We start from the raw sequence: 23,741 nt of genomic DNA, 5'->3' as shown, positions 1-23,741 counted from the left end.
CAGAAATGGGTGCTTGGGGAGAATCATTATTGGAATGATGATAGTCTAATAAACCTGGGCTCAGACACGATCCTGTTATTTCCAGGCTGTTGAGACACACATGCAGTGTGGGTTTGTAGCAAAGTTGCCCACCTTACGGAGCTAGTACTCTTGACCACAGCCTCCAGGAAGTGTGAGCTGAACATTTGTGAGAAAAGCACACATGTTGCCTTTCTGGTGAGCTATGAATAGAAATGGCTCCACTTTGCTAGATGTCCCTGATGTAAACATATCTTTATGCAAACTATGGCTCCCCCCCACACCCCCAAGGATAAAGAATAGCTGATATTCTCCCATTGCCTTTTAGAAGGCGGATTAATGCCACCTGTCTCAGCTGACATTCATGGGATTCTGCAGGAAAAACAGTATTAGGAGAGGAAAGCTCCTCTGAATGCAGTATTTTAGGATTATTTCTTTAGTTGCTAAACTGCTACCTTTGTATTCAAAGGTGATGAGACATTTTCTGGCTGAGAGACAGACATCCCAGAAAGGTGTCAAGTTAAAAGAGGCCTGATGGAAAGATTTGAGCCAACGCCGTTGGTGGTTGAGCGATTGATTGCAGGCGTTGCTTACATTTTCTTCTTACTGTTACAGTTGACGGCAGGGTTGTGTTCATCACCTTATCGCCCTACCCCACCCCTTCTTCTATGGAAGGTATTAACCTGGGCTTTCATTCCAGCTGGATTTTTGCCACCCAGCCCAGGCTGTTCAATACCTTTCTCCGTATAAGGAAAAAGGGGGAAGTCACAGCAAGCACCTGGAGCGCTGACTGTCTGCTAGGATTCCTGAAACCTGCCCTTGGACTTGGCACTCAACAAGATGGCATCCTGAGCTGGGCGTTTAACCTTTGGCTGTCTGCATTTTCCCCCTTTTTCTAAAATGGAGATACTGGAATTCTCTGGCAGGAACCTTGGGAAGATTAATGAGTTTATGTTTTGTAAAGTGCTTTGAGATTCTCAGATGAAAGGTGCTACATAACAATTATGACACTTTGTTCTTACATACTGCCTTTCTTTCAGGGAGCTCAAACTGCTTTACTAAATTATTTCATGAATCCTATGGCACGTAGCAATTATGCCCCCTTCTCGTATCAGGAATCTGGGGCACAGAGAAATAAAATGACCTGACTAAGGTCATGCAACAGGTTATTGGTAAAATCATTAACCGAATTCAGGTCTAATTCATTCATTCATTCATTTATGCATTCATAAAATAGTTACCGCAATTGTATGCCAGACACTTGAACTATTTAAAAGGGGAGGCCATGATTCAAGGTTAAAGAAAAACAAATTCTTTGCCATTAGAGAAGTTGGATTAGCCCACTTGGACAAGAAACTAAATAATTACAGTAAAATATAGCAAACATATGATGCAGTTCACTGGTGGAGGAAATGAAATTGAAGAAACATGTCTTAGGTAAGACAATGGAAGAGCATGAGAAATCTGGGGAGTGAGACCTACATGGCATGGTGGGAGCAAAGGGTAGTTTGGACAGAGGAGTGGGCTCAGAAATGTGAACTTTCTGCAAAAGGAAGTGGAGAAGTTTTGGAGGTTGTTCAAGTAGAAGGAATGAGGTCAGCTTTGTATTTAGAAAATTAGCTCTGATGGCTGAGTATTAGGTTTGGATGCAAAAGAGACCTGTGTCCAGAGACCAGGAATATAGATTCCTGACTCAAAGTCTGGACCAATTACTAGGTCATTCTTAATGGCTTTATCAGCCAGAGTTCCAATGTTGTTTTGAGATCCTGCACATGGTACTTCAAGAAAACAGCTGTAACAATGCTTTTTCACGACTAGGATGTTTTCTCATTTCAAGAAGCATCCAATGTCTTTAAAAAAAAAACAAAAACAATTCATCTAGAATGCAGCCTTTCAATGATGGTACAGTGAGTGACTGTCACTCTTCAGCTCTGAAATCCATCAGGCAAAATGGTTAAGTCTACATCAATTACTTATTATAATAGAAAGAAAGCCTTTGTTATACTACTTGTTAAGTATCTCTCGAAATTAGCCACAAGAGAATGATCTTCAATGCAAAAGAGTGTTCATTTTTATTTCACATGATAAACTATTCTGTGATTAGACATATTTATTTTTATTTTTACCCATCATTATAACCATATAGTCAATTTTAAGAACGATTTCCTGATCACTTGTATTTTTTTTCTTGTCAAAATCTCTTTGAAGTGTCTGACAATGAAAATAGTAAAAGCTGTTTTGCCTTCATTAGAGGTTCTTAGAATGCTTTTTCAGGTCTATATGGATGCAGACACCCAGGCCTCCTGTGGGATGGGAGAGGACGGCGGACTTGGCAATCACTGGCTCTGTGCCAGATCCCTTTATTGTCACTGTTCATGGACAGTAGGGGGCTGGGAAAAGTCATAGATTCAAAATATTCTACAAAATTAAAAGGCTGATACATGACTGGTTAAACTATTCTGTATCTTGTGGACATGGAATAAATTCTTCTTTACTGGTTGGCAATTAGCTAATTTAGAATTAATCTAACTTTTGAGCGACATTTGCTTTATTGTCATTCTTATCCTTAGGTTTAATTAGTGTATCAGTTAGGTTAGGCCAAGTTATGCTGCAGTAATATATATATCTACATATCCGTGACTTTAACAACAAAGGTTTAATTTTGACTCACGCAAAGTTCATTGCAGATCTAGGTGACTCTTTTAGCTTGCTGTGCTTCAGGTGATGGCTCTGAATTTCATTTTCTATCAACAGCACTTCAGTGATGGTCAAAACAGAGCAAGAGAGAGAATTCAAGTGATGACCAAAGCTGCCACTGAGAACTTACAGTCCTCAGTTCCACTTATATTTCATTGGTCAAAGCAAGTCATACAGTCATGCCTAAGTCCAAGGGGATGGCAATTACAATCCTTCCATGTGTCCAGAGGAGGGGAACTAAATATCAATGAATGATATAACGTTTGCCATAGGCTTTTCTAATGATCTTTGAAAGTTAGTATTTCTTTTTTGAAAAAAATCACATACAACATTTAGTAAACTTGTATCTTAATATTTGAAAACCCAGTAATTTATTATTTGTGGTATTCCTAATTCCATGGGTATTATTAATTCTATTGCTTCAATATAAACCTACAATATAAAGCTTTATTGGTTAATATCTCTTATCTGATGGTGACACTTTTAAAAGTAGAGACTAGGTCTGATTTATTTCCATATTCTCACAACCTAGACAATTGGCTGATACAGAGCAGGTGCTAAACATCTTTCTGTACATTGTGACATAAATAAATTGTACTTTAAATACACCTGGAAGAAGGCATAGACAGGTAAGCTGAATTTATTTTTCTCTAAGGAAAAAAAAATCCTCTTTTATCATAGTTGGAAATAGTCAAAAAATCTCTGTAGTGGAACTTCTGATGTGTTTTACAGTTTATACATCAACAGAAGCTAAAATATCTAAGAAAACTGAATGATTTCTTGGAAATATTTTCCAACTTCAGTTGGAGTGGTGTGGAATTCCTTCGTGCTTGACACAGCAAGTAGGTCACATGAATCTACTTTGTAAATGAGCTCAGGTAAAGGAAACCTTACACGTCATGTAGGGTAGCAAACTCATTGTAATTTAGGAATCATTCAAAAACTTTCAGGCTGTACAACACAGAGAAGATAAGTAATGATTCTATAGCATCTTACTACGCTGATGGACAGTGACTGTAATGGGGTACGTTCGGGGGGGACTTGGTGATGAGGGGAGTCTAGTAACCATAATGTTCCTCATGTAATTAAAGATTAATGATACCAAAAAAAAACCACAAAAAATCTTTCAGTATGTGCTTCTATGTTAAATTCACCTCAAAAATAATGTTCCTCATGTAATTATAGATTAATGATACCAAAACAAAACACAAAAATACTTTCAGTATGTGCTTCTATGTTAAATTCACGTCTAGGTACCCTAGGTCCATGAAAATGCTAGCATATACTAAAATTCTTAAGATTTAGTCTACTTGTTTCTGTTTTGAATTTTTTCCTACATTTCTAATAATTCCTTCTAGCATATTAAAATAATTTATCTTCCTCATTGGCAGGAATATCCATTGAAGGTTTTCAACATGTCCACCCCTGTTAGCTGCAAACTTTAGTTGGTGTTTATAATCTTCTCTCATGTACCATTGCCCTTCCCTTGACCTTGACCTTCTGGTCCCATGACTTTCTGGTCACCCACTGATACAGCTGAATCATTTTGATACAGATGCAATAAACCCCATAGTTATGTGATATGGGGTGGATTCCTTGTATGCAGAAAAATAAAAGTTTTTTCTACCACTTTAGAACCTCAGCAACTTGAATTCTTTGGCCTTACCTACATCTTCATTTTAGGTAGTTTGCTACCAATGTCTTCCTGGTTAGAAGGAGCCACTTTTGTGGGTTCTGTGCTAAGTCAATGGGTTCCCTTTTGGTATATCTGGGACACCAGGGAATTTTCCTTCTTTACCGCCTCTCCTGGATCCCAAAAGCAGGCAAGGGATTGTAGAAGGAATTAGAAGACCAGTAGAAGCTACCTTTTATTGAGTAGGCACCAAAGATAAAGTGATGGAATCAAATATTTGAAGGACACCGTGGCTATGTTACCATTCCCTTTCCAGCTCCAGGCCGTGTATATGCCACTGTGTGCAGCTCAAGCAAGAGCAGCCCCATGAGGAATTTTAAGGGATGAGAAAAGGGCAGAAGCCCTGAAGTGCAAATCATGGTTTCAAGATGTTTGCTTTTCAAAAATCTGTTGTCCAAATGACTGGGTTACTAAAAGTGATCAAAGTTGTTGGCATGGAAGTAGAAGTAAAGGCGGAAAAGACAGAGAGAATGATTTCCAGAAGTTGTAGGTGGTCAGGGAATTCCTACCTACAGACTGACAGGTTGTCGGGCACTGCCTCAAGAGCATCCTATTTTTGTAACAGCTTTGACAGTGTCATTTTTAGAGTTTTCTCAACTGTTGTTTGGATGGTGAATGGAAAAGCATGGAGAAATAGAGGTTAAAATAGAGAAAAATTCAGGCTTCTAAATTGTTTTTTTTTTAATAAAAGATACATTTATTTGTTTTTCCAAATTAGAGTGTATTGGAAAAGTGGTTTCTGGGTAGAGCCCTTTAGAGCTTGTTTAATGAGCATACATATATTTTATGCTGTGTTACCTTGTATTTTATCATTGTGCACGTATCTTATTTTCTGCCTTTTCTTCACTCCATGCTATTTCATATATTCTGCATGTTGATATTGTTCATGCATCACTCATTTTTACTATTTACCTGCGTCATATTTAGTTAAGCTATTACCTTTGAGTTAGCTTGTATCTATCTAAATTTTAGAGTTGGTGATCATTCTGATTTTAAAGACCGTATAAATTTACATAATGTAATGGGAAGTGTTTACATTGGTGTCTAAATTAGAATGTGGCTAAAGGTTGCCCTCTTTCTTTCTTCCTCTTAATTCCCAATTGGATGCAGCCCCCAGACTTTGAGATTTCTGACTCCCAGTGCTATCTTCAAAACTATCAATCCCAAGAAGGTGATTTTCCTGCAATAATTTTCTGTTCATTGTTTTAACCTCTTTTGGTGCATTTCCATTATTTCTTTGTCCTTACTGGTGGTTATACAGGCTCCCAGTTTAATATCATTTGCACATTTCATTAATATGTGGCTTACTCCCTCTTCGAGATCCTTAATAAAGATGTTAAATTAGATTGTATCTGACACTGACCCCTGGGGCACTGCACTGCTTTAACGATATCCCGCTTCCCTGTCTGCAGTCTATAGAGTTCTTGCAGAATGCACGAGGCACAGCTTCAACCTGGGATAAATCTTCAATTTAATTCTAAAGCAAAAGTCAAGTCATGTGGTTTGGGATACCTTGACATTGCCAGAACATACTTGTAGTTGCTAGGAAGTCATATTTTAGCAATTAAGTACAGGTTTGCCAGAATTATATGTCAGATTGCCAATCTGCTGACAATTATAAGAGATAGCCTCTCTATCCTGCTTAATGCATTTCAGTCCAACTGAGAAGGGTCTTGTTTTTGAAAGTGAAACTCAGCTCTTTTATTTCCAGGCTAGCAATCACCTTTCACCAGCCTTTAAACAGAATGCCTCTTCTGCGTTTCAGAGCAGATTTATTAAAGAAATGGTTGTACCAATACACCAACATAGACAGGCTTCAGAAAACGTACCAGGTGCCCCACTGAGAATCCGGATGTAAAATCAACTTTCAAATTTCAAGAATTTACAAAAAGTTCTTCCAAATTGGAAACATTTATTTTTTTTTTAGAGTGGGAAGGTATAATACCATATGATATTCTTGGCACAAAACTGAACTCTCTCATTGTATATGCTTTAATCAAAAAAGTCTTTATCAGATGCAAAATTTCTTCAAATGAGCTGTAGAATAATTTCTTAAAAACTAGGTTGCATTACCAAGTAAACTAAAGTTCCTCTAAAATGAAATCAACTCTAGTTAAATGGAATACAATTTGAAATCATACCACCACAGAGCCTTGTAACTCACTCTAAATGATCAAATATTTTAAAAGTGTCATGTTAGACATTCTCATCATTTTTTCTCATACCTTACAGTTGATTTTCCTAGCTTTGCAAAATTTTTTGATCTCTCTGGTGAACATGTTGTATTAGTGTGCTTGGGCTGCCACAAGAAAATACCATTAACTGGGTGACTTGAACAACAGAAATTCTCTCACAGTTCTAGAGTTGAGAAGCCCAAGATCAGGAGGCCAGGCTGTTTGGTTCCTTGGTGAGGACTCTTTCTGGCTTGTAAGCAGTTGCCTTTTTGTTGTGTCCTCGTATGGAGATGCGAGAGAACAAGCTCTCTGGTGTCTCTTCTTGTAAGGACACAATCGCATCATGAGGAAACTTCACCCCACTCACCTCGTTTATACCGAATTACCTCCCAAAGGCCCCACCTCCAAATATCATCATGTGGGGGTTAGCATAGCTTAAGAATTTTAGGGGAGACACATGCGGTGCATAACACATCTTAATTCTTTATATGCAAATAGAACAGGAATGATTGCCCAAGCAAACAGAACCAGAACCTGAAACTGGCCTTGTTAATACAATTGTGTTTGTATCCTGAGCGTAGCTGAAAGTGCTGTTTCAGCATCAGTCACAGAAGGACACATCTCTCTATGAGGTGACAGAGGGAGAATGCTCTACTCCTGTGGGGCTTCTTACTTCCAAACATGTGACGATTCATCATGACTTGGAAAGTCAGTTTTTGCCCACTTAGCTCACTGCATTTGGGAACCCGAATTCCAGAACTTCCAAGGAAAATTCTCTTGTTCTTTGAACCCCCTTTTTGCCCCGCCCCTACCCCATGAGGAATTACTGGCCTCAGCTACTGTAAGAATTGGATAATGATTCAGGCAGTTCTGTCAACAAAACAAAACAGAGTAATTGATTTGTATATGCAATATTTAATTCAGTGTTGCTGGTTGGCTGCATTTGGTGGTAGAGTTTAGATAGTTCCCTCAATGTCCAGCTCCTGTTTTGAGTCAATGTTTGCATATACGAGCATTTTGTTACACTCTCCTGACCTCAGGGATCTAACAGCTTATTTGGCAAGAAAAGAGTTGTCCGTAAGAAGAATTAGAATTCTATGAGAACTATACTGAATTATATAAAACAGAAAAGGGTTCAATTAGTGTATCAGGCGGTAATGTTCTTGCCTTTGGTCCTTGGCTCCTCTTAAGTAGTCTTTGCTGGATTCCGAATCTGTGTATTTGTCTGGAGTCTTTTCCTTTGACCTCTATATTCTTTCATCCAACTGCCTACTGAACAATACTACTGAACATCCAAGAAGACAAGAAGGCCTAAAACTGATGGTAGGTCATTCTCTTTGCTCTGTGCTGTGATAGAAGGCTTAACAGACTCCTTGGGGGCGGGGGGGGAACCAGTCTGTTAGAGACTGAATTTGCACCCCCCTCAAATTCATAATGTTGAAATCAGAGTCTCCCCATGATAGCATTTGGAGATGGGGCTCTTAGGAGGTAATTAGGGTGTTGAGGGTGGTGTTCTCACGATGACAGGAATGCGTTTATAAAAAGAGTAGGAGACAGGAGGTCCCTCTCTCTCTGCCAAGTGAGCAAACCACAAGAAGATGACCTTTTGCAAGCCCTCAGCAGAGCCTGACCTTACTAACACCCTGATCGTAGACTTCGAGCCTGTAAAACGGTGAGCAGTCAATGTCTGGGTTAAACCACTCGGTCTGTACTATCTTGTTAGAGCAGCCCGAGCTGACCAAGCTATAGTAGGTCTGCAGCTGTGTCTGTAAGTGTTCCAGCTTCTGTCTGCTTCGGCATCCTTAGCCAAGTAATTCGCAGGTACTTAGACTAAGTTCAAAATACAAGGCTGAAGCTGCTGTTCGTCCTATATGCACAGCAGAGGTTGTGTTACTCTGCTGCTTGTTTCAGTAAGTCCACCTTGCAAAAATGAGCTCTTCCTGCTGTGACTTCTTTATTCTGCCTTCCTGGAGGGGAAAGGGCCGGGTTCAAATGTTTCCCTCTGGGTCCTCGAAGTGGACAAACTCTTTATATGCCAAGTCCTGGAGAAAGAATGCCCAGAACTGGTCTCTTATCTAGCATATGGCCGGAGAGCAGAAAGAGCTAAATAAAGAAATAGCAGCAGGGGGAGGTGACCATCTACTTTAGCATAAATCATGACAAGCTTTCTTCCTTCAAGAGGTATTTGCCCACTTGTCCGAAGTAGGTAGAATATCATAAACCATATTTTCCCCAGATCTCATATTTATACTATTTCATTGCTATAAAACCTATTTTTTATTTAGTGTCATAAAGGAGTTATTCTCTGTGGGGCTTATGATGGGGTTTTAATAATCTACCTAATCTGCTTTTTAGAATGGATATAATGTTGCTACTATTTAAGTACCACTCTAGTCCTTGAGTTGAAATGCTTCTCAAATTATGCAAAAAGTATGTGTTTAGTAAATTCCTTAGACAACCAATAGGCACACACTAAAGAGAAATCCATTTTTAAAAATAATTTTTCTCTTAGGTTTTTTTTTTTTTTGTTGTTGTTGTTGTTCACAAACTACCTAACTTATGTTTTCCCACTTGGCGTTAAAATGAAATGACCAAAAACTAATGAGAAGTGTGGCCTTAATTTTGAATGTGTGCAATCAGTGCTCAGAGACATCTGATCAAAACAGAACAGAATCCTACACACACACAGACACACACTGTGTGTGGGCAAGTGCGTACACCAAGCACTCGTATGCATCCCTGCTGTGGCAAGGAACTTCATCTTAGCATCTTAGTTTCTATGTTTGCTCGATGGGGTTTATTGTGCTTACTTTGTCGGCTTCGTAAGGTGACCATCTATAAAATATACAAGCCTGGCTGTACACTCTCCTTGCATTTCTCTCAGTCTCTTTAAGGCTTTCCATAAGTCTTTGAACAAAAGTCCCATATATCCCTATGATGACTCCAGGCTCCTGCATGATCTGCCAGTTTCCCTTGCCAGCCTTGTCTCTTAATAATTCCCCTTGATTATTACTCCCTTTCAGCTCTACTGGCTTTCTTTCAGAAACTTGAATTCCCCTTAACTCTCCTGACATCCTAAGGAAGGACCCCTGACATCCTGAACTAGATCTGTGCCACCTCCTCACATCCCGAGCTAGGTTGGGGCCCCTTGGCATTCTGCAATAGTCCACCCCCTGGACATCTTGCACTAGGTGGGGCCGCTGACATCCGGGCCTGGGCTGGGGCCCCTGAGTTGTGCTTGCTAAGCCCCCTTCCTCCTCCTTCAAGGACTCACATCACTTGCAAGTATCTTAATCTTCATCTGATTACATGATATTAGATTAAGATTGATCTTTCCTCCAGACTGCCATCTCTGTCAGGGCAGGGTCAGATCTTACTGGGTCACCACCATGCTCCAGAACCCAGCAGGATACCTGCCACTGAATGTTTCTTAGTGAAAGTAGAAAGAGACTGAGATGACACTAGTGACAGGCAGTTGGAAACTGGAGAGGACCACTTACATACAGAACATTAACTTCCATGAGCAGACTGGTTCATGACAGAAGCAAAAGCATAGATACTCTTCTTGAAAGCATCCCTACAAGTAGAGATGGACCCAACGGCCACCTGAAGACCCTCCCCGGCAGTGTGTTAAGGAATTACAGGGCAGTTCTCCATGACCACGGAATTTTGTTATCATTTTTAATGTAAGTGCCTCAGTGTTCTTTCTGTTACTTAGGAAACTCATCAATCACAAATGCCAGAAATAAAAGATTATTAATGAAAATTAAATTCAGATAATACGTCTATTTGTTATCCATGCAGTCACCTTTCTTATTTTGAAGCCAAACGCTTTTTCCAACTCTGTATTTAACATTTAAAAATAATATTCATTTGCATTTTATATCTCACTAGCAGTTAACATCTGAGGGATTGGAGGGGAATTGTTCTAGCTGATAAGTATTGAATTAAACTTGGAGAAACATTTTTTTTATCTGATGACCTTCATTGTGGTTGAATCTGTCTAGGTTTTAGTGCAAATCAAAATTTTAAAGTACTGTTGAAAGAGGTAGGAAGATGTGGCTTTTTATCTCTGTAATAATTTTTTGGATTATCAAGACTTATTTAAAACTTATCTGGCATAAATTAGTTTAAAACTTTGTCTTAAATTTTTCTTTAAAAAGGAATATTCAGCAAACCATATGATTCTAAGGCAGAATAAGATTTATTTAAATTTATGGATGAAAGTTGATTTTATTAAACTGAAACTTTCTCCCCGAGGGCTTTGATTATAAGGCTATCTCTTCGGGAAACTAAATTAAGTATAATTTTTCCCATCCAATCTGTACAAGCAGTTGTAGTTGTTTATTTGCAAAGCATGGCAATGGAAAAACAAAGCATTTTGAGTTAAAAGTGTAGAGATATTTTTTGAGAATTTATAGCTCAAGGTCAGGGCTATTTCAGAGGAAAGCCATGAGCTCTGCAAACAAGACTTTTTTTCTTAATAGGTGGTCAGTTTGTGCAACAAGTAAAATAGCACAATTTCAGAGGTAAACAGAGAAAGATAAGAAAGAGGGTGTCCATGTATTTTTTTCCTTCTGTAAAGTTCAGATCATGCATCATCTCTAATGAGCTTGATAAAGCATAGCAAGGCAAATGTGCCATAATTCATCATTTTTCCCATTTCAGAAGTGACAGGCAACCTAAGGGAAAAAAGTCTCTATTTTGTAACAATACAAAAAAGAAAACAGGAGGCAAGATAATCACATTTAAAGCAGTATCTGTGAAGGAACCCTTAGAATCCACATTGAATAGAGAAAATTGTCTCATTATATCAGGAATTTCTTTGGTTAACACTATACCCAAACTTCCCTTTAGCATCTGTAAGCAGAACATTTGATTTTTATAGTTAACCCAGATGTGGGAGGAAAAAACTTCTTTAGAAATCTTTTGAAATTCTGATAAATAATGTGCTCTTATTGTGAGAAACAGGAGCAATGTTTACAGTTGTTAGAAAGGTACCAGTAACTTTCATGCTATCCTGTTAAATGGTGTGACATAAAGTATTAAAAAGGCTAGGTGAAATATATTCTGAAAAGAACCAAAATATACTTATATTAGTTTTCTGAGGATGTTAGGTTATTTCTAGAAATGGTTGAGGAAAATACCATCTCCGAAAATGCATTTCTTTTTGTTTTGACTATTGGCTTTTGAAATCAATCCTATTTTCTTTGGATATGGGCTGGAGCATCTTAGTCCTCACACAGAGAGAAGAATTGATAACCAACTGAATATATGGGATATAATCACATCTTTAATGCCTCAAGTCATTCTGCCTTATCTGCAAGTAAAGGAGGGAGACAGGATGTGGTTTGGTCACTATAAGAAAAATGAAAGCTACTTACTGAAAAAAAAATGCAAATTTCTACAGAGTCTCAAACCTGCAAACCCACATCTGGCCACAAAATGTGCCACTTTTAGAACGGCTAACAAAGGCAATCTGTCTTTATTAAGAAGTTTAAGGATCATGTTTACTTAAAGTTAGTATCTGCATAGTAATAAACGAGGAATGCTATGCAGGGATAGTAGCTATTCTTGTTGAGAATATAGGAAGTGTATTTACACGAAGATATGAAATATAGAAACACATTTGGTTCTAATTAATTACAATTAATGAAGGCCTCGAATCTTTACACTGAGGTGCTAAGGGTCAAGGGCTCCCGGGTTGAGATGGAAACTGTTCTCTACAGCTTTCTTTGCACATTAGAACACATTCTACTTGGTAGATTTAAAAAGAGAAAAGTCCTGTGGGAATTATAGCAACTGATTTTATGTGACATGAATAGATGTGGACTTGCAGACCAAATGCTACCATTGTTAGGCCCTTACTAGTGGTCTTTCGTTTAATGGCTTTTCAGTGGTAAACAGCCCAATGTACTCGCCACAGAATGATTAACACACCAAAGCATATTTTAAACAAATTATTCCCTTTGGTACTTGAGAAGAGCTTAGTGTCTCTTGGTCACTGAGTTTTTTAAAGAGAGAAAATGATAAGTACGATTATTGACATATATCTGGTCAACCCAAGTTTATCCTATATAATGAAACAGAGTTTCTCCTCTCACAAGTTCTGGGTTATTTCCCAAAGTCGCATTACTTTAAGAACCATGGCATTTGTTTTCTTCCCTTGCTCTCTCAACTAGAAAAAGTTTAAACTACTTCACTGCTCCCCTCTTGTGCCCCTCCTATTACTGTGGGATCCATGCAAGGGGTGAACATGGAAACAGCTTCCCTAAAAACATGCACTTCTTTTTGAGAATGATAGGTCTTATCCAAGGGGACTGATCAGTAACATGCCGTCCTTGTTTCAGGATCTGGGGGACGTTTCCCAAAACTCTGCCCAACAAGTTTTTCAGTATTCCATTCAAAGAAGGACATTTTGGGGACTGTAGTGTGTATGCCCAAATGTGCTGTATTTCTTGGCATTTCTCCTTTTCCTTTTGACCCCTTTTCCTGCCCAAGGACTAATTAATTCATTCCTTCTTTTAGGAATGGAAACTTTAAATGTCAACCTGTGGTTCACATGTGGATTGTTAAATCTTTTTTTCTAATGTTCTAAATTACTACTTGTATTTATTGATGGTCATACTTTTTCACAAATGCTTGTCTTGTTATCCTTCTTCTTCAGTGAACAAAGGCTGATGAATTTGCCTTTTACCATTCTTGAAGAATCAGTGATTTCAACCATTACTTTTTCTTCACTTTAAATTTCTGTTCAAAGCCTCCTCAGTTATTCAGAACTGCAAAATGGTTTTTGATGCGCACCTTTTGAACCTCGCAGAACTCGAACTAAAATTTACAGTGGAGGCTTTTCAAAAGAAGGGGAAAAATAGGGTGAGTTTTCCACTGTGTTAAATAATACTGATATTAGAATTTTAACAAGCATGGTGGAGCTTTAGATCCAATGAAAGAAGATCCACTGGGACACATGGTGAAACCATCGCTGGAGGTAATAGTCTGAAGGGGTTAATGCTTTATATAATCTTTGTTCATGCGGCTGGGCTGACAGGGCGGACAGGTCTTCCACAATTTCAATAAAGACAAAGTGGTACCTTTTTGGGGGGTGGGAGGGTTGGGAAGACATACTTGATAATGGTGCAGTCCACTAGTTAGAGATATTATTATCTGGGCTTCCCCTGTTTAATCATGGGCACTAGGCCTTCCTTCAGTGCCCCTTTCGTTGGTTAAGGCTTTCCCAGCCAGATCCGCCAAAGATTGTTGTCAGCCAGCCAAAGAAGGCTTGTGTCCCAGTAAGGATGTCACTGGTGAGAGCTTGGCCACGGGGCTCTTCCGCCACCTTGTTAACTTCATCACCCTGTAAGTGTGGTGTGAACGGAGAGCATATGGCCCAGCAGTTGCTGGAGGGCATGTTCCTTAAGCTGAAAGTCAGAGGCCTTCGGGCCCAGACGCTGGCAAGCTTTGGAAGATACACTGGGATTTCGTCGGAAAGGAGCTTGTGTAGCCTGCCTGTGTAGTCTGTGTGATCTCTGAGTAGTTCTTGAGGGGAGCCCTCGAGGCCCCCCCTTCACTCCGCCCACGCTGGTACCAGCGGCAGTAACAAGTGTAGAGCAGATCTTCGTGGTTTCGTACATAATGCCACATCCAAGAAGACAGGGAAGATGACCAACTCTATTTCTGGCTTTAAGAACTGGGGAATGACCAACTTTTGGAGCATTTCCTCATTCAGGCAATGAAGCTAATAATCTAGCAAAGTTTCTCTGTCGGAAATCAGCTGCAGGAAAAGACTGGGACTCCGTGCGGAGAACGTACCATTTCCAGGCCAGGCAATAGACAGCCTTGAAGCGATTCTTGAGAGGAATGGAGACCAGCCAAGGTGTTGTAAAATAAAAGCTATTTAAAATTGCCTACAACATTAAGAATTACATTAAAGTTGAATTTATTTGGTATTTCTAGATGAAGGGGAGGAAGACCGAATGAATGCCTTGCTGGGCGGAGCTCCGGGAGAGACGGTCAAATAACTCTGTGTAAAGATGCTTACAAGAGGTATTTGTTTCAATCAGGATGTAAACTACTGCGAACGCCCTTTTTCTTATTTCCGCCATTGCTTGTGCTTTTGCCCAGCCGGGTGTCAGAAAGTGGGATTCAGGCTGGGGCCTGCCGAGGGAGGGGAATACTTGGGCTACCATTTAGAACAACTGGATTTTTGCCATTCGAATGTAGGAAACCTAATTACACCCTGGTAAATTCTCTTCAGTCTACCAAACACAGGAAAAAACACAGTGGCAGAATCTGAAAGGCCAGAAAAGAGTCCCTAAGACCTAATGAATCCAAACTAAACACCTCTCCACAGAAATGTCAAACATTTCTCTTAGCACAAAACAAGGCTTAAAGAATTCCCTGCTTTTGTCTCTGGCCTAATTCCCTGAGCAGAGAGGGGGATTTTCCTCCGGGAGTGTTATTTCACAAAGAACGAAACAGCAAATAAACAAAAGACTCTCAAAGAGAGAGAGAGAGTATAAATAAAATTCATGACTCTTTAAAGAGTTTACACTGAAAGAATGTGGAGGATTATTTACCATTAAAGCATAGCCTCTAGAATACAGTTATTATATATATAACACAAAGAATAAGAGTTCATTTCATTTTGTTCATGAGAAAGTGCACCTGGGTTCTCTGAATTGGGAAAAAAAAATGATGAAACTTCATGTTTTAAGATCTTTTAGTTGTACATATGTTTAAAACTTCTTATGCAGTTGATAGAGCATTTTCTAATTCATTTCTACCTAATTTTTTAAAGCTGTAGGTGATGTGTAATGCTACTGTGCTAAAAAAAAAAAAATGAGTCTTAAAGGCAAAGTTCCAAGGAAACGTTTTGTTGTGTACATGGTTAAAAGGAATATTCTACATTTAACGAACCCCTTTAAAACGAGTGTTAAATCAGTGGTAAAAATATTCTTTGGGTTGAACAAAAGAAAAGTAAGCTATTAAGGAAAGAATTTTGAATGAACAGAAGAGTAGGAGAAAGCACAAATTTAAAACTCTCTGGTTTCCTAGCAAATCATATGATAGTACAATGGGCTAGTTAGTAACAGAAATGAGGTTAGAGAAGGGGTAAGACGAATATGAGACAAATATAAGATTTTGTTGTTAATGGACTAGGCAGACAGAAATAAATGGTTATTATGGTAAAGAAGGAGAGGCTAAAGAAACCACTTGATTATAAATTATAGAGCAATTAGTCCTCTTTTCAAGTGTGTGTGTGTGTGTGTGTGTGTGTGTGTGTGTGTGTGTGTGTGTGGTGTGTTTATCAGGCATTTGAATTCCACTTTGAGTGTGACTTAAAAAAAAATGTTGGTAATAATGTTAAAAGCCATGAACAATGGCCATATAGCCAAATGGAGTTTAAAGGTAGGGTTCTAGTAAAAGTATGGTCTTCTTGAAGGCCTAAGCCATGGCCCTGGGAGATGGGGGCTAGGATTTAAGCACTTGCAGAGTTTACAGCAAAGTTTAGATTGAGTCTTATCCTGACGGCCTGTCTCGGTGAAATATCTGAAACATTTGGCCCCACGAGATTAAAAGAACAGTGCTTATATTTAGCATCTGCTGCCCCCAACTCCAACTTTGCTACTAATAAAATTCAGCTCTATGGAAAAGAATTTGAATTCCAGCTGGGCAGTTTTCAAAATAAGATGAAAAGTTAAGCAGGCAATTGGTGTGTATTTAGGGCTCAAAACACCTTGCCCCCTAGAAGACTTGAAGGAGTTAATCCCTTCTCAAGATAATCCACTAAAGAGCATCCTTCATTATGATGTTAAAAGCAAGGATCAGGGCTGGAGAGCCTAACAATAGGACAGGGGGCTTTTCAGTCCCAACCACATTCTTCCCAGGTTAGAAACAAACTGCTGTGATTCCAGCTGAAAAATAGAGCAGGACTTTTCTCTAATGTTAAGTATTCAGATGGAAGGAAGGGGGGAAAATCTACCACATTCACCAAACTCCTCACTGGGTAGTTTTTCTTGGAAAATCATCTTCCTTATTAAAAAAAAATAATAATTGTACTCTCATGGGAGAAATAGCTTTATAACTCAACAGTTACCCCAGTTCAGAAGCACTTCTGATTTCATACAGAAGTGAATTTTTGATTAAAATGTGCTCAGTTACCCCCCTACTATGCCCCCATCATTATAATGGATTCAATGAACACAAACTTACTATAAACATTTACTAAAGGTGCATGCTAAAATTGTTATTTGGCCAAATTTATCCTCTGAGGTATTGTTTAAATACATGGTCAAATTTTATTTCTCAAAGAGTTTAAAGCATTTTCCGTAAGTAAGAAGACAAGATATTTAGCGTTTGTAAGCAAATGAATCTAAAAACCTGATTTAAGATCTCGCTTTTACTACATTTTAGTATATTTCATAGTGTGGTAATACAATTAACTGTTTGTTGTTGATTTTAAAATATTGTGTAAGAGGGTAGTTTTAAAAAAAAAGATTCCTATAAAAATTTTTAATACAAAATTTACCCATATCTTAAGTAAATCAGGATGGCAAAAGTTGGTCATTGCAGGCTCTAGGAAATGTTTTCTTTTTTCCCCTTTTATTAGAAGTGTAAATGTATTTCTTGAAAGGCTTATTTTTTTAAGGAACTTCATCCTTACCAAAAGTGAAACAGCACAGGGAAAGATTTCTTGTTTAAGTGCGTTTAATATGGAATCGCCCACAGTTCATTAATGTATGGTTTACATGCTTTGCCTCACATGATAGCTTTTGTTCATGTTTGTATGTTTACATGCTTTGCCTCACATGATAGCTTTTGTCTCAAGAGCTGAAGGTGGACAAGCAGAATTCTGAGGGTAGTAAATCATTGGAACTAGCGGGACCATTTAGAAGAGAAACAGGCCTAAGACTGCTCTGATTTGTGTTTGGATGGGCTAAAAGAAACCATCTGGAAAAATTGGTAAGAAAAATAATTTAAAGCGGAGAAAGTGCATATGATAATATGTAGAAGCCCTTGAGAACATGATCAAAGACCTAAGATCCTATGGAGAAATATCGGAAGCTAGTATTTTAAAAAGAATTTTATTAGTATTTTATTTCCATGAGAAGCATTATGGAAACAGAAGGACTTTGAGGTCAGAATTTCAGCACTTCCCAACTACATGATTGCTTCTGTTTCCTTATTTATATTCCATGGACATAACAACACCTGACCTATAGGTGAGTATGAAAACTCTTAGAAAGAGCCCATCAAAACCTCCATTATTGCAATACACTGCTGATAAAGAATGGAGGCTTGACTGGGCAAAGCTCCTTGTCTTTCTAAATCAGAGTTTGTTCATCTGTGAGGGGAGAATGATACCACTCACAGGGTTGCTGGGAATATAAAATAATATGGTACAATATGGCCCAGTGCCTGTTCTATAATGAGCCCTCAATTAAATTTAGCTAAACTGACAATAATTATATATATTGAAAAATGTCAAATATACAGAAAATGCACAGGAAAATTAGACTTCGTTGTAAATACATGCTTCCTTATTTTAAAGGGAAGTAATGTATATAAGGTTTATTCAAGGGAATCATTACTAAAGATTTTGATCTTAGAGCTAGGATATTTTTCATAGCCCCAAAACCTGCAACTGAGTTCTAATTAAAAGATTTAAAAAATTCATTAATGCGAATTCACTGTTTCTTCATCATATATTTATTGAACTATCGTTAATCAAGAAAATGAAGCAGGATTTAGATACAATTTGCTTTTTACCTGTTTTTTCCCCTTCATTTAGGAACCTCTGCTATCCGTAACTGTTTCATTCATGGAGACCTCTGGTTTCCACCACTGTTCTATAGAACTGACGCAATGCATTCTGTACCCCTGGGAATTATGCCCCTCTCCTGGAGGGGCCAAATGAATCTGCTAAGGGCCTAAATGCACTGCATGCGCTCCTGTCATAGGAAAGTGTTCTGTAACTCCTGTTTTGAGGAGAAGATGAGTGTGGTTCGAAGAGCGCCTTGACATTGCTCAGGAAAACTGCATTTCCTGGAGAAAAGGCCAAAGATTGAATCTGAATTTGCATCACTTTCCTAGAGTACCATGCATGGGACAACTGTTCTGTAAGTACTGATCGCATTAAATTCATTTGACGAATAACAGAAAAAGAAGTGTGGGTCAAGAAGTTTTCTGAGGTTAAGAAGCGATCATGAATTCACAGCTTAATCAATAATGATTTGCAGATTCATTATTCCCCAACTCTAAGTTGGTGCTGCTGGCTGCTTAGTTATTTTTAAACCTTTACTAGATACATAAATACTTTTCTTTTTAATGAGAATGAAAGTGGGGAGTCTGTGCTTTATATTTAAATTTCTTTTTATTCACAAATGTCTCAGTTTCTGGTTAGCCCTGTCAAAAAGTCATTAACTTATTGTCCTTTTATCTTATCTTCTAAAAAAACAAAAATGAAAAAAAGGAAGGTACAAAAGAAAGAAGCTCTTACTGGCCAGAAGACAGAATTCATTTCTGTCAGTTAAGATAATAATTTCAGTTGCTGATTATAGCAATTAAGGGCCAATGCGGGGGAAAGTGAGTAGCCCAGGGCTCCATCTGCCATCCAATCACAGAATATGGCCTTGTATGGATGGACTTTGGGATGGGACCCAAAATTATTGGTGAAATAGAGAAAGAGTAGATACTAGCAAAATGGTGCATGCATAGTCATCATAAAATTTACCACCTGATTTGTGTTTTGTCATTAGTCCCGCTTCCTTTGCTTGGATATTTGTACACATGCATTTTATTATATTTTATTATTATTTATATTTTTATTATTAATTGAAGTAAAATTGACATATAATATTAGTTTTAGGTGTACATCACAGTAATTCAAGATTTTTATACATTCCAAAATGATTCCCATGATAAGTGTAGTTACCATCTACCCAAAGTTATTACAGTATTATTGATTATATTCCCTATGCTCTATATTACATCATCATGACTTATTTATTTTATAACTGGAAGTTTGTAGCTCTTAATGCCCTTCATCTATTTCACCCAACCTCCAACATCTTCTCCCTCTGGTAACCAAGTGTTTGTTTTCTGTATCTATGAGTCTACTTTGTTTCATTTGTTCATTTGTTTTGTTTTTTAGATTCCACATATGAGTGAAATTATATGGTATTTGTCTTTCTCTGACTTATTTCACTTACTATAATACCCTTTAGGGTCTATCTATGTTGCTGCAAATGGCAAGATTTCATTATATTTTATGGCTGGTTGTCTATTGTGTATATATGCACCGTATCTTCTTTATCCATCTGTCTGTGGATACTTAGGTTACTTCTATATCTTGGATATTGTAAATAATATTGCAATGAACATAGAGATGTATATATCTCTTTGGATTAGTGTTTTCATTTTCTTTCGCTGGATGTCCAGAAGTGGAATTACTGGGTCATGTGGTATTTTTATTTTTACTTTTTTGAAGAACAATGTATAAGGGTCCCCCTTTGTCCACATCCTCACCAACACTTGTTTTTCCTTGTTCTGTTTTGTTGTAATAGCCAGTCTGACAGGTGCAGGTTGATACCTCATCATGTCTTTCATTTGTATTTCTCTGATGATTAGTGATGTTGGGCATCTCTTTATGTGCAGGTTGGCCATCTATATGTCCTCTTCATTAAAAATATCTATTTAAGACCTCTGTCCATTTTTTCATTGGGTTTCTTTTTTTTAAAAATATATTAATGTGTAAGTTCTTTGAATGTTTTGGCTATTAAGCCCTTATCAACTTATGATTTGCAAATAAATTCTGCCATTCAGTAGATTGCTTTTTTGTTTAGTTAATGATTTTCTTTGCTGTGCAAAAAAAGCTTTTATTTTGTTGAGATCTCATTTGTTCCTTTTTGCCCTTGTTGTTGTTGTCTGAGGATACTGGTCCAAAAAAATATTTCTAAGACTGTATCAAAGAGTTCACTCCCTGTGGTTTCTCCTAGGAGTTTTATGGCTTTAGGCCCTATATTCAAGTCTTTAATTATGATTTGCTTTTGTAGATTTCATTTCTTTGCATGTAGCTGTCCAGACTTCCCAACACCATTTATTGAAAAGAATGTCTTTTTCCCATTGTATATTCCTGCCTCCTTTGTCATAGATTGGTTGACCATTACACATGTTTTTTTTTTCTGGGCTCTCTATTCTATTCCATTGATCTATGGGTCTGTCTTCAACCTAGTATCATACTGGTTTGATTACTATAGCTTTGTAGTATAGTTTGAAACTAGGGACCATGTACACATGCATTTTAAATGTGTTCTTAAAAGAGATTAATAGAATTAGTCTTCAAATAAGTGCCATTTATCACCAAAGTAGAACATTTATATCCCATGATTATTATTCCTCACATATAAAACTAAATTTGAAATGCAGTAAAAGTCATATTTTAATAGATGTTTTGTTTACTAAAAAAATTAAATGTGGCCCTAGTCAAAAGTAGGTATATACCAGTTATCTAACAATTGAAATGTTTTTGATTCAATCAAATATTAAATTAAGAAAATCACATGGGGCAGTATAAGGATTCTTTTTAACATCTTAGAAAGTTAAAAATTTTTTGATAATTACAGAAATATCCAAATCACATTTGTTTTTAAAACTGAGAAAATTAAATGATTAAAAACAGAGGGTTATTAAAAACAAAATGGCTTTTCCACAACTTTGCACAGTTAAAGAAGATATCTCCTGTCATGCCCAGAAATACCTTTCCTATGGAAGTATACCTTATCAACAATATGGAAGCATACCTTATTGGCCTGTATCTTCTAGCCAATAAGAAAACAGCAAAGGTGATGGGATATCACTATTTACATAAGATAATAACTTCCATGTTGCAAGCCAATTCTCTTCCTTGCTGGTTTTGATGAAGCAAGGTACCATGTTGAAGAGGTCTATGTGACAAAGGACTGAGGACAGCTTTTGACCAACAGCCAGGTAAGGACTAAGTCTTTCAGTTCAACAACCCAAAAGAACTGATGTGATTTAACAACTATGTAAGTGAGCTTGGAAGTAACTCCTTCCCCAGTTGAACCTTCAGAGGAGATCCCAACCCTAACCAATATCTTGATTGTAGCCTTGTAAGACATCCTAAAGCAGCTAAGCTGTGTCCTGATTCCTAACTCACATACTGTGAGCTAATAAAAATGTTGCTTAAACTGCTAAATTTGTGATAGTTTGTTATACAGTCATAGATAGCTAATGCAGACACACACACATAGACACACACAAATGCACACTATTTGTTTTTTTACTCTGAGAAAAGCACAATGTTCAGTCCATTCATATGGCTTTTACTTTCTTTTTCCATGATCCTTAGGTTCTTTTCAGGTCTTACTCTGAGTATGTAAGGAGGAACAGTGTTGTCATGTTATATAAACATTATTGCATGTTTATATCTCTTGATTGAAAAGTAATTCTAGATTTACCCTAAGGAAATGATCTGTCTTGTTTATATTTTTATTTTTATTTATATTTTTATATATTGGTTATCCTTTTCCATGTTGTTTATCATTGTAAAACTGGGAGCTACCTGAATGCCATTCCTTCTAAAGAGTAATTCTATAATGTTGGTATTACTGTATAATAAAAATACAAAGGGGGCACTAAAGGAAAGAAATATTTAGAAAAGAAAAGATATTTAACTGTTATTGGAATTTTTAAAAGTTAAGAAACTTGTTAAAAACAAGTTAAAAACTGTACTTATTCCATATTTTCTCTATGTGTGTAGAGATTTTTTAAAAATAGGTTTATTGATATATAATTGACATATAACTGTGTAAGTTTAAGGTGTACAATATGTTGATTTGATGCATTCATACACTGCAAAAATGATTACCACCATAGCATTAACTAACGCCTGTACCACATCATACAATTTTTTCATTTTTTGTGGTGAGAACATTTAAGATCTACTTTCTTAGCAACCTTCAACTATATAATACAGTATTATTAACTCTAATCACTATGCTATACAGTAGATCTCCAGAACTTATTCATCTTATAGCTGGAAGTTTGTATCCTTTGACCAACATCCTTTTATCTCCCACCTCCAAGTCCCTGGCAACCATTATTCTGTTTTCTTTTTCTATGCATTCAGCTTTTTTAGATTCCACATATAAGTTATATCATACAGTGTTTCTCTTTGTCTGGTTTATTTCACTTAGTATAATGCCCTTAAGATTCATTCACTTTGTTGCCAATGGCAGAATTTCCTTCTTTTCTAATGGTTGAACAACATTTCATTGTATATATTTATATCACGTCTTCTTTATCCATTCATCCATTGATGGACACAGGTTGTTTCCACATCTTGACTATTTTGAATGGTGCTACAATATCTATGAGGGTACATCTCTTCAATCCCCTTTTCATTTACTTTGGATATCCTGGAGTCGGATTGCTAGATCATAAGATAGTTCTATTTTAGTTCTTCAGGGAAGCTCCGTACTGGGTTCCATAGTGGCGCAGTGGAATTTGCATTCTCACTAACATTGCACAAGTGTTCCCTTTTCTCCACATCCTTGACAACACTTATCACTTGTCTTTTTGATGATAGCTACTCTGACAGATGTGGGGTGATTTCTCATTGTGGTTTTGATTTGCATTTCCCTGATGATTAGTGATGTGAAGCACCTTGTCATGTACCTGTTGGCCATTTGCATGTCTTCTTTGGAAAAAATGTCTATTCAGTTCCCCTGTTCCCTTTTTAATCGGATAGTTCGATTTTTGCTGTTGAGGTCTTTATATATTTTTGGATATTAACTCTTGGCCAAATTCATGATTTGAAAATCGTCTCTTATTCCATAGGTTGTCTTTTCATTTTGCTGATGGTTTCCTTTGCTGTGTAGAAAAAAAGCTCTTCAATTTGAGGTAGTCTGACTTGTTTATTTTTGCTTTTATTGTCTGTGCTTTTATTAGTGTTTTTTAGTTAAGTAAAAAGATTTCTGGAAGAATGTTTATAAAAATGCTATTTTTTTTTCCATCAGATGGCATAAAATCAGGTAAGCAAAAATAAACTACCTGGATTTTCTGTATTTTCCAAATGAGTGGGTTTTTTTTAAAAATGAATAATTTCAGTTCCATGTTTTTTCACCTCTTTTCATTTC

At 37.2% G+C, this 23,741-nt stretch overlaps 1 long non-coding RNA gene across 1 annotated transcript in view; it reads right to left on the bottom strand.

Moving 5' to 3' along the window:
• The window catches only part of LOC118968750 (uncharacterized), a 116,055-nt gene that overhangs the window by 9,264 nt on the left and 83,050 nt on the right, over positions 1–23,741 (bottom strand). Inside the window, exon 2 of the long non-coding RNA XR_005056575.2 lies at positions 2,690–2,774. This is a non-coding gene — a long non-coding RNA (uncharacterized lncRNA). The remainder of the gene's footprint in view (positions 1–2,689; positions 2,775–23,741) is intronic.

Source organism: Manis javanica, chromosome 18 (genome assembly GCF_040802235.1).
Source record: "Manis javanica isolate MJ-LG chromosome 18, MJ_LKY, whole genome shotgun sequence".
NCBI classification, from domain to species: Eukaryota; Metazoa; Chordata; class Mammalia; order Pholidota; family Manidae; genus Manis; species Manis javanica.
The sequence above is the reverse complement of the archived record's forward strand: the minus strand, read 5'-3'. Positions and strand labels throughout refer to the sequence as shown.